This window comes from Spermophilus citellus (assembly GCF_964194105.1).
Source record: "Spermophilus citellus genome assembly, chromosome: 9".
Taxonomy (NCBI): domain Eukaryota; kingdom Metazoa; phylum Chordata; class Mammalia; order Rodentia; family Sciuridae; genus Spermophilus; species Spermophilus citellus.
The window spans coordinates 105,854,962-105,870,338 of record NC_138191.1 but is presented as its reverse complement, the minus strand read 5'-3'; positions in this window follow the sequence as shown (position 1 = coordinate 105,870,338).

Genomic DNA, 15,377 nt, shown 5'->3' with positions numbered 1-15,377 from the left:
CATAGTAACTGGGAGACCCACTGGAAAAAATAATAAAGATTGGAAATCTTAGAAAACCCAAGCTTGTCATTGCTGTTTGGGATGCCTTTAAAATAGTGGCTCCTGTAAACACGTCATGTTGTTATAGGCCAGGCTATATGGTCAATGACCAAACAGACTCCATTTTACCCTGAGACTCCACATCAAGTAAGAAATGCTTCTCCCATGGGAAAGCCCCACCTCTGTACCCATTAATAGTTACCTAGTATAGCATACTTGGCAACACAAACTAGCAATTCTTATACAATGTAAAATTGTACTCTTTGGTTTCTATTTTTCTTGGGCAATGTATCTTGTCAGAGATTGATTGTCTAGACATCAGTAACCATTCTCTAACTTGTACTGAACTAGGGTCACTTTAAACCCCTTCCCTTCTGCTTGCTTGCTGCTATGCCAACCTGGAAAGTCCCATAGGAAATACCAATGTACCCAATGCATTGCCTCGCTAACTATCCAATTCAGCTTCTGTACCTGCTTGCTTGCAGCTAAATCAACCTGGATGTGGTTTTTGCAGTTTTTGCCTTTAAATATCTTAAAATGCTCAAGTTCAGGGCTGTTCCTTGCAGACACAGTTATAGGTCTTGTAGGAAGTAGTCAACGGGCGGCTGGCTAAATAAAGACCCTTCAATTTGGACAAAACTAGGACTTGGAGGGTTTTCTGAGTGACCTGCCCCACAACAATGTGCCTCTTTCTCTTGAGAAATTTCCTTCCTGTATTTGGTGGCAGCATCTAGAGAAATATCACTTGCCAGGGTGTAGCAGCTCACACCTGAGATCCCTGGGACTCCAGAGGCTGAGACAGCTTGAGACCAGCCTCAGCAACTTAGCAATACCCTATCTCAAAAAAAAAAAAAAAAAAAAAAAAGATGGGGGTGTTGCTTAGTGGAAACATGCCCCTGAGTTTAGACCCCAGTACTAGAAAAGAAAAGAAAAACAGTGAAACACCGTTTCAATTAAGCTTCCTATAAGTCAGGGGAGAAAAAGATATAACATTCAGGTTTGTTCAACATCAAATACAAACTGGCAGCTCAAGCAAAAAGGAAATCTAAAGCTGCAAAATGATTTTGTTTCAGTGGTGCTGGGGATTGAACCCAGGACCTTGTGCATGCTAGACAAGACCCTAAGCTATATCCTTAGCCCTTTCTGTTTTAATTTGAGACAGGTCTTCCTAAATTGCCTAGACTGGCCTTAGCCGCCTAAGTAGTTGGGATTACAAGTGTACACCACTGTGCCTGGCCCATTGAGACTTTTTATTGAACACATGTGCTATTATCCATCTTTTGGAGAGTGACTTCTTATCTGAATCCTGGGAGGTCTGATTGGCTATGAAATCTGAGATTGTTTCTAATTTACAAATTAACTTCAAATTCCATACAACCAGCACTCCACTATTGCCACGAGAATCCCACAGGAAACTTTCCTCAGTGGAAAATAGGTTATTTTTGTCTATTTCCAAATTGGTGCTAACTCTGTTTATTGATCATTTGGTTTCTGATTATGGGAGCTATTATAGACTTCCAAGGGAAGCTCTTCAAAAGGCAGGAGTGAACCAGGTCAAAAAGTAAGATCCAAAGTAGTGAGGAGGCAGAAGAGAGTAAGCAGGTTCTCCATAGACCCAATTTAGGTCCTTGTGGGGGTTGGAAAAGAGCGCCACCTAGTGGTACTTGATCAGGGACATGGTAAATTTGTTTGCCCATAAATCTTAATAGCTCCTAAAATAAAATCCAGTGGGAAATCTTTCTTATGGTCGCTTTTTAGCATTCTATAAGGGTAAATTTACACTTTTGGTAGAAATGGAGCTTACTGGATTTCATCCAGTGACATATAAGCAATTACTTTTAGCTACATAGATAGTCCCCAGGTCTTGAGTGCAATACCTGGAAGCCAGTATGCCTTTTGCAGGCATCATTTCAATAGGTTCTCTATATTTGTTAGTGATTAAGAAAGTTTTGAGTATTATTTTTAGCAGGCGTAGGAAAACATGTAGCACTGAGGTTTAGATTATTCAGGATAGATTTCCACTTTCACTGGAAACATCAAAAAGTATTGGCATTAGTGGACTTGTTTTCTGATTTTTTTGCATTAGTCCACAAACCCAACAACTACTCTGTTTTTTTGGTAAAGCATAAGCTCTAGCTGAACACATGTGCAGATTAGGATCCCATAGATCATTTTTTTTAAGTAGGGACAAGGAAAAGATTCAGGAAATGAAAGAAAAAAGAAAAAGAACAATGAGAAAAAAAGGATAAGAAGTCTTGATCCATGGTAAAGTTGTCCATATCTAGGATGCCATCTGCTGCTGAGGAGAAAGTTTCTTTGTCAACTTTATCTTAAAGTTTCCAACAGATGAGATTTTACTGCTATGCGGATTGGAGAAGATGGTGTGGTCCCTTCTAAGGAGGCTCAAGGGCAATTTTCCTTCCAGAAGACCCAATATCTGGGTTCTAGATGATGAAGGGTTTGATGGTCCTCACTCAATGGATCACAGAAAGCTTCCTCTACTTGGCAAAAAATATTCTTTTATAATATTTACTCATAAGATTTTTGGAGGATAGGCAATATACAAGGTTCTCTTATTAGGGGTATAGGTCTTCCTGATTGTTTCATCTGGGGCCAACTTATGTTTTCCAGTGGGAGTAGGCATGACTGTCATTAAAGCCAACAGTAATCTCTTTGGCCGAGCAATGCAATTGTTTCAGTTAACTTTCTCAGTTTTATTTTTAAAGTGCCATTTGCCCTTTCAACTTTTCTAGAAGACCGAGGGTGGTAAGAACAATGGTAACAGCATTGAATTTATAATACCTTATTTAGTTGCTTCATTACTTGTCTGGTAAAAGTAACTCTGGAGATTTCTTCAGGGCTTCCCCATAAGGAAAACACATTTTCTAATAATTTCTTTTAAAGAATATTTTTAGTTGTAGATGGACACAATAATTTTATTTCATTTATTTTTATGTGGTACGAAAGATCAAACCCAGTGCCTCATACTTGAGGGGCATGTGCTCCACCACTGACTACAACCTCATCCCTGATAACTTCTTAACTAGTGTCAGAGCATTGACTTTCCTATGTGGGAAAGCCTCCACCCAAACACAAAACATGCAGAAAGACTATTATAAGATTATAATATAAGATTATATTATTTTCAATAGGTCATGAGGGAGGCAACCGAATGAAATCCATCTGTTAAGTTCAAATAGTCCATCATGTGGCAGAAATATACCAGTTTTTGATTCGCTTCCTAGTATTATGAGTTTGATAAACCAAACATTGATCATAAACTGTTTTAGCCATTTTTTAGCAATTTTTCTTGCTATGGTGCCTATGCTGGTCTTGAACTTGTGGGCTCAAATGATTCTTCTGCCTCAGCCTCCTTAGCTAGGATTACAGACATGCACTACCACATCCAGCTGATTTTAGAAACTTTAGAAGTAATCTCACCAATATTTTTTTTTCATGATTTAAATGATTTTGTCCATCCAGTGATGAATTATGGAGTGCAGAGCTTTTATCAATGGAAGTTTCAAGTACCCAGGAAGCTCCAAATTGCCATCTGGACACTTAACATTTGAATTTACATCCTTTCAGATACCAATTTCCTTTTTCCAATCATGTGCATTACAATGCACTAGAGAAGGTGTATTCCAATTATATAAAGGCAGTAGCAGCAGCACCCTCTATCTGAATCGAGTTCAGTTATTATTGGATCTAAACCATCCTTAGTGCAGTTCAGTCAAAGATAGCTCAAAAAAACACAGAGAGCTCAGGATACAAATCTGTGGGTTTAGAAACTGAGAGAAAAACTCATCTATGATCCCAGTTGTTTGAGAGAGAAATAGGCACAATGAACCTTGGGATGGATATCTTGCTTGATCTTGGTCCAGGAGGACCAAGGAGTTCCCTGAAGTCTGCTGAAGTTCTACTTTGGATCCCACTTCCAACACCAATCTGTAAAAGAACAACTTCATTAATCAATGAATTTATTTATCTATTTATTTTTGCAGTACTGGTTATTGAACCCAGTGGCACTCTACCACTTAGTTATAGCCCCAGCCCTTTTTAATTTTTGAGACAGGAGCTTGCTAAATTGCTCCCACTGTCCTCACACTTGAGATCCTCCTGCCTCAGCCTCCTGAGTAGTTGGGATTATAGGTGTCTGCCACCACATCTGGCTAAAAGAAAAACTTTATACAAATTTAATTTAACAGCATTTAATTAGACAAAGCAATTAATGAATTGGGCAGTCTTCAGAACCAGAGCAGGTCCAGAAAGATTCTGGCTTGTAATGTGGCCTGAAAAAAACTTATGGACAGAAAAAAAGGAAACTGAGAAAGCTGGATTGTTTCCAAATGTCTTATTTGAACCTGGTCTGGACAGAGGTTGCCTGTGATTGGCTGAAGCTTGACTGTGCTCTGATTAACAAAGGACTTAGCTGTTTGACAACAGGGCAAATTGCAAAGTTAGGTTTTCAGTTTATGTACAAAAGTTAGTTGTAGTTTTGAAACCAAGGGAACCTGAATAAACTCTCCAGCTTCACTTGTTTTTATTTACTTGCTTTTATCACCAATTTTAGAGGTCATGTAGCTAAACAGTATTCTCCCACTAGCTTTGCTGTAGATAACAATTTTTGGGTTTTTTTGATACTAGGGTTTGAACCCAGGGGCACTTAACCACTGAGTTAGAGACAGGCTCTCACTGAGTTGCTAAGTGCCTCTCTAAGTCGCTGAGGCTGGCTTTCAATTCTCATCCTCTCACCTCCCAAGCTGCTGGGATTTACAGATATGCCTCACCATGCCCAGCCTTAGATAACACTTTTGATATATGGGCACCTTGAAAATGATTCCTTAAGTTGTTTTTTTAGGATTTGGGAGGTAACTTTATGTAGCTCAAACAGGTTCAAATAACAACCTTTCACTTGGCCCTGCACAAGTATTCCATAGGTGACCTTTTGAAGTCATAGCATTGAAAACTCCACTCTCAAATAATGCTAATGCTGCCATTTTCCAAACATGTGTTCTATGAAAAGCCATGAAGTTTGATTATGCATGAATAGACTACCGATTACTTTTTTTTTTTCCTGCCTGCAATCACCTTTCTCCAGGCCTCAGTCCACCTTGCTTCTTTGTTCCATAAATGCCTCTAAAACCTCATAAATAACCTCTTTCTTTTTCTTGTTTGCAAACCTCATCACTTCAGTAATTAGCATACTGTGGTGGGCAAAATGGGTCTCTTAGGTAAGGACTTAAGTATGTGAGTACAGAGGCCCTACTGGGCCAAATTTAGTTTAGTTTAACACATATCAGTTTATGCATCTCCTCCGTTTCAAGGAATCACGAGATGCATTATTATTCTTCAAACTTAAATTATCATTATTTTCTTATCTTGCCCCTTCCAAGTACCTGACTATGCAGCCTAACAATTTGCCACATTTTATGTATCATGGTAGATTCTTACCCCAGGATATCTCCCCTAAAAGAGAAATTGAACATCAGGCTGTGTTATTTGAAGTTCTACTCACTATGAGGATTTCCCTTCTCAATAGTCCTTCAGGGATACTTAGAATATAATGAATGATATTCAGTCAAAGATAGCTCAAACTTCTGGTTACTGTCAGAGTCCTGGCCAAAGTATTTTGTAAAATGGCTAAAAATTTCCCCTCTTTGATGAACTAGTCTTAGGAAGTTCATGATTTTACAGGTATAGTCTGAAGGATGCATAATATGTGATATAATAGACATAATGGTTGTGTACACAGCCTGCTCATGCAATTCTTGTATATTCAGACTTGAGCTCATAAATACCATTTCCATTTATATGTGTTCTCTCTCTCTCTCTCTCTCTCTCTCTCTCTCTCTCTCTCTCTCTCTCTCTCTCTTAGGAGATGGGGCTCTCCCCTATTTTGGCCAGTGCATCCCACACTCCCCTAGTCTCCTGAGTTCAAGCTGTTCTCTGCCTTAGCTTCCAGAGTATCTTCAGACTGTTCTCTATTTTATAGTTTAGGATAAATGTTGGTTGTTTAGTTACCTGGTAATTCATGGTTAAGTGTTTTTACACTCCTGGAGTCCAGTAGCAAGCCAGGTACTAGTTTTCAAAATATGAACATGATAAAGAGGACACAATTTACAAATGATACTCTACTTAATAGTGTAAATCTAGCCTTACCTGAAAATTTTAAATGATTCCTCTTGTAGCCTTAATGTACTTATGCTAATATCAAAGCAGAGTATTTCAAACCAAAGTACACCAGTGCCACTCCCCCCGAAATTATTTTGCTTTAACTAGTCAAATAAAAGATTTCACCATGTGTGGTGGTGCATGCCTATAAAACTAGCAACTTGTGAGGCTGAGGCAGGAGGATTTCCAAATTCAAGACCAACCTTAGCTATTTAGCAAGCCCCTAAAGATTTAGTAAGACTTTGTCTCAAAATTACCCAAAGGACTTAAAATCAGCATACTATAGTGATGTAGCCATATCAATGTTTATAGCAGCTCAATTCACAATAGCTAAACTAGGGAACCAACCAAGATGATGATAGATGAATGTATAAATAAAAACTGTGGTATACATACACTATGGAATACTAGTCAGCATTAAAAGAGAATAAAATTATGGCATTTGCAGCTGGAGAATATCATGCTAAGCCAAGTAAGCCAATCCCAAAAAAACAAAGGCCAAAAGTTCTCTCTGATAAGTGATGCTGACCCATAATGGGGAGAAGGGACATGGGGAGAATGGAGGAATGTTGAATTAGGCAAAGGGGAGGGAGTGAAGGGGGCATGGGGATAGGAAAGATGGTGGAATGAGAAGGACATTATTAGGTACATGTATGATTGCACAAATGGTGCGACTCTACATTGTGTACAACCAGAGAAATGAAAAGTTGTGCTCCATTTGTGAATAATGAAATGAAATGCATTCTGCTGTCATGTATAGCTAATTAGAACAAATAAAATAAAAAATAATAAAAATAATAAAACAAGAAAGGGACTGGAGGTGTGGCTCAGTGGTTAAACAACCCTGGGCTCAGTCCCCAGTACCAAAAGAAAGAAAGAAAAACAGGAAGAGGGGCTGGGGATGTGGCTCAAGCGGTAGCGCGCTTGCCTGGCATGCGTGCAGCCTGGGTTCGAGCCTCAGCACCACATACAAACAAAGATGTTGTGTCCGCCGATAACTAAAAAAAAAATATTAAAATTAAAAAAAAAAAGAAAAACAGGAAGAAAGGAAGGATGGAAGGAAGGAAGGATTAAAGGAAGGATTAAAAGAAGGAGAAGTAAAAGAAAAAAAGGAAGAAGGGAGTGTTAAAGAGCCTGCGGTACAATAGGAAATATATATCTGGTCTTTGTGCCCAGTTCCTTTGTTCTCAGACAGTATTTCTTAGAATTTCTTGCATGATAGTGATGTTAGACACATCTTTCATTATTCATAACAAATTCCTTTCAACCATACCTGAATTTATGCTAATAAGGTGATTTGGTGGGCTCTTAGATAACTCCCAGATGTGATCTGGCTGCCAGAGGAACCAATCATGTCTTTAAGTGTTGGAACCTTTAGCCCTAACCCTGGATCTCGGGGTAGAGAGCTGGATATAGAGTTAATCACTATTGGATAATGATTAATCATTAAGCCTTTGGAGTGAAGCCACCACAAAACCCCCTAACCCTCAGGCTGCAGAGTGTCTGGGTTGGTGAACCATCCATGTGCCAGGAGGATGGTGCATCCCAAACTCCTCTGGGAAAGGAGCTCCTATGCTGCTGAGCATTCTGGCCTCACTCTGTGTACTCATGGAGCTGTTCATTCTATCCTTTATAATAAGCCAATAAACATAAATGAAGTGTTTCCTTGAGTTTTATGAGTCGTTCTGGCAATTTTGTGAAACTCAAGAGGGGATTATGGGAATACTCAATTTATACTTGGTGGGTGAAAATATAGGTGATAACCTGGGACTTTCTGACATCTGAAGTAGGGACAATTGGGGTTTGGAGAGTTGGAGAATTGGTTGTTGGTGTGTAAGAAAAACATACACTGGTGTCAGAACTGTTGTGAGTAAAAACAGTTCAGAGAGCCTTTCTGGAAGTTTTCCTGTATTGAGGCCTGCATCCCATAAAACTGCCATATAACTATTTATCCTTCTCATGGGAAGCATATGGGATTAACACACTGTGACAACGGTATTTTATTTTCCCATAATATTTTAATTTTTATCTGTTAAAAGGCTTCCAAGATCACAGAAAGCAATTGAAAGGAAAGTAATGCATATTAAATTTTTATTTGATCTGACACTTGATCTTTTGAGTTCAGTGGCCTCACCTAGGAAGACCTGTGAGTGAGGGGATACACACCTTTTTATTATGGAAAATTTCAAACATATACAAAGTAGAGAGTGGTGTAATAAGCTTCCACACGCCTACCACCCAGGTTAACAATTGCCAAGGTTCTTATTTATACTCTATCCTCCCCACCCCCACTGTTTTTCTTTTGCTGGTGTATTTTAAAGCAATCCAAGACATCAGATGATTTCACTTGTAAATTCTTCTTTAAGATTCTCTAACATATGTAGACTATTTCATAATCATAGCCACTACTTTATTATCATACTCAGAAAAAATTAATAATTCCCTAATATCATCTAACAACCAGGCCATGTTTGGTTGTTTCAAAATGTCTTTTTTTTAGTTGGTTTATTTAAATCAGGATCTAAAAAGGACCTACACATTGCATTTGGCTGATAGTTCTCTTAAGTCTCCCCCTAAGCAAAATATAGGCTTTTCTACTGAAGTAATTTATAGTTTTTCCAGTTTTTAAAATAGGTATCAGATTTCTAAACAGAAGCAAAAAGCCTTAATGGAAGAGCCACATATTAGATATTCAGGCAGGCCTAAGGAAACTAATAAATTGAGTAAACTAATTTGAACAAATTAAGAGTGCACATTCAGAATGTAATTGTAGCTTTTGGTGAGCAACACATGAACTAAAGGCAGAAATCTGAAAAGATTAAGGCTGGCTTGGTTTTCCTCTCTCTTTAAAAAACAAAACAAAGCAAAAAAATTATATATATACAAATATGTGTGTGTATATATATATATATATATATATATCAATCACATTGTGTTTTCTTGTTATTTTTCTCTTAAAGTTCATTTAACATTCCCTTTGATGTGATTTAAGTACACTGCCAAGCTTGACTCCAAAAAAATAGCATAGAAAGTATCTTGTTTTTGTTTGTTTGTTTTTGGTACCAGGGATTGAACCCAGGGGCACTTAACCACTGAGACACATCCCCTACCTCTTTTATATTTTATTTAGAGACAGGGTCTCACTGAGTTGCTCAGGGCCTCGCTAAATTGCTGAGACTGGCTTTGAACTCTTGATCCTCCTACCTCAGCCTCCCAAGCTGCTGGAAGCCTGGCTTATTTTGCATTTAGATACTGACCATTTGGAGCTGATCCTACTGTACAGTATGAGGAATAGCTCTAATTTTATCTTTATTCCCCATCAGTTGTTCCAACACCTTATTTATCAAACACCGAGTTTCCATATGTCTTTGAATCTATCTATGGATTTTCCATCCTGTTTCTTGCTCATCTGTCTCTTTATGCACCAGCACCTTAATTTTAATTAGAGGGGCTCTATAAATGTTTTAAGGTGGGGCAGAGATGGCCCCTCATTTTATTAGGGGATTCCTGGATAGCCTCATATTTATTTATATTCCAAATTAACTTTATAATCAATTTGTCTGGCTTCAGAAAAAAAAAAAAAACTGAAGGATTGGGGATATGGCTCAAGCCGTAGCGCGCTCGCCTGGCATGCGTGTGGCCTGGGTTTGATCCTCAGCACCACATACAAACAAAGATGTTGTGTCCGCTGAAAACTAAAAAATAAATATTAAGAAAAAAAAACTGAAGGATTTTTTATTGGGATCACATTAAGTGTATAAATTTTAACTTAGAGATAATTGATCTTTCTGATCTTGAATCTTTTAATCAAGAACATGGTTATGTTTTTCCATTAGATTAAGCCTACTCTTTGTCCTGTAAAAATGCTTTTTAATTTTCCTGTGCAGTTGTGCATGATTCTTGTTAAATGTGTGCTCATAAGTGATTTTGTTTATTTTTGCTATGGTAAATGGAGGCTGGGATCATTATTTCTTCCAAGTGTTTCCTGCTTATGTATACGAAGAGTCTTTTATTTCTGTATGTTAATTTTATATCTCGGTACTGACAAAATAATTTCACTGTTCAAGAAGTTTTCCACTGATGATAATGTTTCCTAGAAATATATCATTTGTACATGAATATGATTTTTCTTTTCCAGTTCTTATATCTCTAGGTGCTTTCTCTTATATTATATAGTGTGTATCCTTGTTTCATTTCTAGTTTTAGAAATATGTTTCAATACCAATTATCTGACACCAACTGGGGGTCCTCCGTTCAGTTCAATCCTGACACTAATATTTGCAATTAGCACAGACCCATAGGTGGGGAGAGGAGCCTCAGTAGCACAGGACTTCAGAGGCTAGTCACAAGTGATGGGTATTCCCAAGCTGCCTGCACTTCTGTCTTGCTGGCTTCAAATTTAGGGCTTCCCATACCCCCTCAGGATGATAATGCACTAAGAGCAATTTACAGAACTCAAGAAAGTGCTATATTGATAATTACTAGTTTATTATAAAGGCCAGAAAGACACAAATGGACAACCAGGTGAAGAGATACATAGGGGTGGGGGATTTGGATTTTGGCCTGGTGCTGAGGATTGAAACTAGGGCCTCACATATGCAACGCAAGTGATCCAGCACTGACCTTACATCCCCAGCCCCTGGTGCTGTTTTGATGTGATTCTGTTTACAAACTTGTATTTGCACAGAAATCTGTCCTGACTTTATGGGATAAATTTCAATAAATGATATTTTGCCTAGAAAATTATCTATTTCATGTAGTTTTCAAATTTCTTTTCATAGAACTGTAGAAATTAGTAGGTTGTGTTCGGCCCATGTCTTCCTGTTATTTGGTTTATAACTTTGTGTTCTTTTTTTCTTTAAATTAAGTTAGAGTATGTGCATTATTAGAGTTTCAAATAATAAGCTTTTTTTTTTTTTTTTGGTACCAGGGATTGAACCCAGTAGTGCTGAGCCCCTGAGCCACATCTCCAGACCTTTTTTATATTTTATTTAGAGACAGGGTCTCACTAAATTACTTAAGAACTTGCTAAGTTGCTAAGGCTGGCTATGAATTGATGATCCTCCTGCCTCAGATTCCCCAGCTGCTGCTGTAACAAGGGTTCACTTGATGCTTTGACTGTATCCCTTGTGGCTTTGAAACTTACATGTTTTTTTTTTCTTTTTCCCAATCTTTTTCTCCCTGATCTTCTTTTCCCTAACCTTTTCCTTCTGATCTTCTCCTCCCTGCTCTTCTTTTCCCTAATCTTCTCCTCCCTGATTTTTTTTCCTGATCTTGTCTTTCCTGATCTCTTCTCCTTAATCTCATTTTCTCTGAATCACTTCTATAAAAGTCCCGTGTTCCTTGGGCTGGGGATGTGGCTCAAGCGGTAGCGCGCTCACCTGGCATGCGTGTGGCCCGGGTTCGATCCTCAGCATCACATACAAACAAAGATGTTGTGTCCGCCGAGAACTAAAAAATAAATATTAAAAAAAGATTCTTTCTCTCTCTCTCTCTCTCTCTCTCTCTCTCTCTCTCTCTCTCTCTTAAAAAAAAAAAAAAATTCCCGTGTTCCTGCTGATGGGCAGAATCACAGCCTTTAGGACAGGAGGTCCAATTGAGGTCTGCTCCCATTTTGGGTTATTTTTGCTTACTGATTCCAAGAGAAATATTTTCTAAAAGAGCTAGAGAGTAAGAAAGAGAAGAAGACTGAGGGCAATAATTTAAAATCATAGAAGCAGGGCTGGGGTTGTAGCTCAGTGGTAAAGCGCTTGCCTAGCACATTCGAGGCCCTGGGTTCGATCCTCAGCACCACATAAAAATAAATAAATTAAATAAAGGTATGGGTCCAACTACAACTAAAGTATAAATATAAAAAAGCAAACATGCTGGATTTTATCAATAATATAAATGGGGCTCACTCCCATATGAAATCAAAGTATTGTCAAATTATCAAAACGAAGTCCAACCCTATGTGACATACAAGATATACCCAAAACAAAGGGATTGAGAATGTTTAAAAATAAAGAGTTAAAGATATATCAGGAAAAATATAAAATACAGAGAAGGCAAGGGTCATGATGTTGATATCTGTCAAGGTTTCATTGTAACCAAGAAACACTAAAAAAGAAAAACGGGGACTTTTTGACCTGCTAATGACATATGTGATGCTAATGACAACAAAGCAGTTATCAAGGGAGAATGAGTAGTAATAACAACCAATATCAACGAAAATAAAACTAAATGAAACACTGATGTCACCAAGCTAAAAAAAAAATCAAAGGAAAAACAAAGGTACACATAACAGGATTAATAAGAATAAGCCAAGCACAGTGGCACACGCCTGTAATCCCAGTATTAACAAAAGCTTGATCCTTGTCCCTGATACCAACCTAATAATGAGGACACAGTTTTGAGAAAAAGGAAAAAGAAGGTATTATCAGTCCTTTTCTATTGCTCATGATCAAGTAAGATCGATTTTTCTGTACTTTCAGGAAAGGGTTCCATGTTGGATTGGGAGTGGGCAAGGAGAGGTTCCCTAGCTTCATGGCTCTACAGATTCTTTTTCTGTTGTTACTTTAGAGTATTAAAGGTATATTTGATCAGTGTAGCCATTTTACCAATAGTCTCCCGATATCTGTTCCCTAATATTCTGTCTACAACAAATAGCTAAAACAAATAGCTTGCTTTTTCTCCTCCTCCTTCTTCTTTTTCTTTTCTTTTTGTACCAGGGATTAAACCCAGAGGGATTTAGCCACTGAGCCACATCTCCAGCCTTTTAAAAAATATTTTATTTAGAGACAGGGCCTTACTAAATTGCTTAGGGCTTCACTAAGTTGCTAAGGCTGGCTTTGAACTTGTGATCCTCCTGCTCAGCTTCCCTGGCTGCTGTGATTACAGGCATGCACGCACCACCATGCCCAATTTTCTGGTTTCTTTTTTATCTCCATAATACTGCCCTAACCTGTTTTGTACACTATTCACAATAACTTTTCTTCATTGAATGAGGCATTCAGTCCTCTCAGTGTATATTTTCTGGAGTCTCAAGAACCATGGCTGCCTCAATTCCTTTAGACATATCAGCAGTCCCTTTGCAGTCACCTGGAAAGTAGAACCTGTACAACCCCTCCGTTTTTTTTTTCTTTCTTTTTCTTTTTTTCTTTTTTCTGTTTTGCTTTGTTTGTTTTTTGCAGAGCTGGGGATTGAACCCAGGGCCTTGCACATACCAGGCAGGTGCTCTACCACTGAGCCATATCCCCACCGCCCCCTGCTGGTTTTGACTATTTTCCTCAGTTTTACCAACTAAATTCTCCCTTAGAGCTATTCCTTTCACAGATGAATAGCTGCTGCTGATTTCTAGATTTCCCCTTTGGCTTCTGTGTGCTTCCTCCTCCTTCACTGTTGAATATATCACAGAACCTGGCTGCTGTTTGGTTCTACCACCAGCTCATTTTAGGGTTTGTGAGAGATTTTGTCCCACAATGTTGACACATTGTTGAAAATGTCACCTGCACATTTTTTCCCCTTTCCTATCCTTGGTATTTTCTTGGTGGGTGATATGCCACGCCATATGGATCTCACCAGCAGCTGAAAGCTGAAATTGCCTCCTTTAAAGAGAGTCACCTCACTTAAGATCTGCCTCCTTCCCAGGACAGCCCGCATTTGATCACTGGTTGTGTTCATCAGCTTTCCATTGCTATGAAAAAATGCCTGAGAAAATTAACAGTAGGAAAGACTTCTTTGTCAAGGTTTTGTCCATGGTCAGTTGGCTCCATTGTTTTGGGCCTGTGGTGAGACAGAACCTAATGAGAGGGAGTGAGTGGTAGAGCCAGGCTTCTTACCTCATGGCTACCAGGAATGAGAGAGAGAGAGAGAGAGAGAGAGAGAGAGAGAGAGAGAATATGAGGTATGAGGCTGGGGACAAGATATACCCCCTCTAGGACAAGTCTCCAGTGACCTATTTCCTCCAATTAGGCCCCACCTCCTGAAGTTTCCATCATCTCCCAGTAGTGCCACAGGCTGGTGGCCACGCCAAGCCTTCCATACGTGGCCTTTGAAGGACATTTTAGATCCAAACCATGACAATGATTGACATAAGAATATTAGGACCTCATTAGGGGACAACTCTGAAGGGCCATCCACCCATCTGGTTAACTGAGGCTCTGTGGGGATTTCATCATGTTCAGATTTCTCCCTTTGCCCAATCCTGTTTTCTCCCTTTCTCTCCATGGGTATCAATCTCAAGAATACGTCCTCTGGGCTGATCTATGTTCAGGACTCTGCTTCCCAAGGAACTCAGCTCATGGCACTCTGTTTGCTTGAGAGGGAAACAACCCCCATTTCATCTCTGACTTTTCTGGCCTTTTGCTTAAAGTGAGGTATGTGTACCCTCTCCTAGAGATGGGGGGCATGTGTGTAACTTCAGGTGTGCGTGTTACTTTACCCCTGGCCTGAAAGTCCTGTTTGCCAACCAATTCCTTTTAGAATCCATCGTGGAAGCTGATTGAAAAGTGAGAATAAACCCAACCCACAGTTTCCAAAACAAAATAGAAGCTATAGCATTTCAAATGTGCCTACAACTTTTGAGCAAGAGAAAGGAATAGAAGGTGTCCAAATCCCACCCCCACTGGTTTGGCAGCTGTTTGTGCCCACAGATGCTTGGCTGCATTTCAGGCACCCCTCTGTGACAGACCCCATTGCCACGTGAACAAAAATGGCTGTTTGGGCAATTAAAAATTCTTCCCTTTAATCAGAGGGTAGGTGCAAAGTGAGTGATATCTGCACAGTACTTGGTAACGGCTTTGATGGGGAAAAAGATGCTTTCGATGAGCCTTTGTCTCTGGGTGAGATTTCAGTTTCTAACTTATTCTGTAATATAAAATCACGGTAGTCTTGTTTATGGGGGAGAAACATTTCTGACTTTGGGAGACCCTGAAAGAGCACCTGCTCTATGAAGTTTTGCTCCTGTTGTCAAGTCCTCTATTTCATTTTTATATAGAACAGTTTTGAAGGATAGTAATAGCCTCTGCCGTATGTTTTAATTTAATGGCAGGACTTTAGTATTCCATTTAATGTGATGTTTGCTCTTAGTTTCTGAAAACAAAACACACACACACACACACACACACACACACACACACTCCTCTTTATCATAGTTAGGAAATGTCCTTTGTCTCTTTTTTACT